Below are 1,372 nucleotides of genomic sequence, written 5' to 3' on the forward strand. Positions count from 1 at the left end.
CGTGGTAAAACTCGTCTCCGTAGTTGAGCGGGAGCGGCCAAAGGAATGTGCAATCGTGTGTGTAGTGGAGCTGGGAGGGGCAAGCATAAGGGACGAAGACGGGGGTAACACGTCGGATGCGATCATACCAGCACTAAAGCACCGGATCCCATCAGAACTCCGAAGTTAAGCGTGCTTGGGCGAGAGTAGTACTAGGATGGGTGACCTCCTGGGAAGTCCTCGTGTTGCATTCCCTTTTTAATTTTTTTGCACCGCGTGCAAAACAAAACGCACGAGCGCGACGTATGTTTAGCACGTTTTATTATTTTGCACGTTTACGGTAAGTTTTAGCTCGCTGCTCATTATTCACGCGTCTAGCGGCGGCAAGCGTGTTCTGAAAGGGGTCGAAACCATGGTAAATAGGCACTGGTGCAGTTGAACCGTGGTAAAACTCGTCTCCGTAGTTGAGCGGGAGTGGCCAAAGGAATGTGCAATCGTGTGTGTAGTGGAGCTGGGAGGGGCAAGCATAAGGGACGAAGACGGGGTAACACGTCGGATGCCATCATACCAGCACTAAAGCACCGGATCCCATCAGAACTCCGAAGTTAAGCGTGCTTGGGCGAGAGTAGTACTAGGATGGGTGACCTCCTGGGAAGTCCTCGTGTTGCATTCCCTTTTTAATTTTTTTGCACCGCGTGCAAAACAAAATGCACGAGCGCGACGTATGTTTAGCACGTTTTATTATTTTGCACGTTTACGGTAAGTTTTAGCTCGCTGCTCATTATTCACGCGTCTAGCGGCGGCAAGCGTGTTCTGAAAGGGGTCGAAACCATGGTAAATAGGCACTGGTGCAGTTGAACCGTGGTAAAACTCGTCTCCGTAGTTGAGCGGGAGCGGCCAAAGGAATGTGCAATCGTGTGTGTAGTGGAGCTGGGAGGGGCAAGCATAAGGGACGAAGACGGGGGTAACACGTCGGAAGCGATCATACCAGCACTAAAGCACCGGATCCCATCAGAACTCCGAAGTTAAGCGTGCTTGGGCGAGAGTAGTACTAGGATGGGTGACCTCCTGGGAAGTCCTCGTGTTGCATTCCCTTTTTAATTTTTTTGCACCGCGTGGAAAACAAAACACACGAGCGCGACGTATGTTTAGCACGTTTTATTATTTTGCACGTTTACGGTAAGTTTTAGCTCGCTGCTCATTATTCACGCGTCTAGCGGCGGCAAGCGTGTTCTGAAAGGGGTCGAAACCATGGTAAATAGGCACTGGTGCAGTTGAACCGTGGTAAAACTCGTCTCCGTAGTTGAGCGGGAGCGGCCAAAGGAATGTGCAATCGTGTGTGTAGTGGAGCTGGGAGGGGCAAGCATAAGGGACGAAGACGGGGGTAACACGT

At 51.2% G+C, this 1,372-nt stretch overlaps 3 non-coding genes across 3 annotated transcripts; all 3 read left to right on the forward strand.

The window, feature by feature from the left end:
- Positions 1-114: 114 nt before the first annotated feature.
- LOC123178209 (5S ribosomal RNA) lies at positions 115-233 on the forward strand. The gene has a single exon (XR_006489402.1). It is a non-coding gene; the product is annotated as a 5S ribosomal RNA (ribosomal RNA).
- A 300-nt stretch (positions 234-533) lies between these two features.
- LOC123178211 (5S ribosomal RNA) lies at positions 534-652 on the forward strand. Its single transcript, XR_006489404.1, has one exon. It is a non-coding gene; the product is annotated as a 5S ribosomal RNA (ribosomal RNA).
- A 301-nt stretch (positions 653-953) lies between these two features.
- LOC123178210 (5S ribosomal RNA) lies at positions 954-1,072 on the forward strand. The gene has a single exon (XR_006489403.1). It is a non-coding gene; the product is annotated as a 5S ribosomal RNA (ribosomal RNA).
- Positions 1,073-1,372: the final 300 nt, after the last annotated feature.

This window comes from Triticum aestivum, unplaced genomic scaffold (assembly GCF_018294505.1).
Source record: "Triticum aestivum cultivar Chinese Spring unplaced genomic scaffold, IWGSC CS RefSeq v2.1 scaffold65711, whole genome shotgun sequence".
NCBI classification, from domain to species: domain Eukaryota; kingdom Viridiplantae; phylum Streptophyta; class Magnoliopsida; order Poales; family Poaceae; genus Triticum; species Triticum aestivum.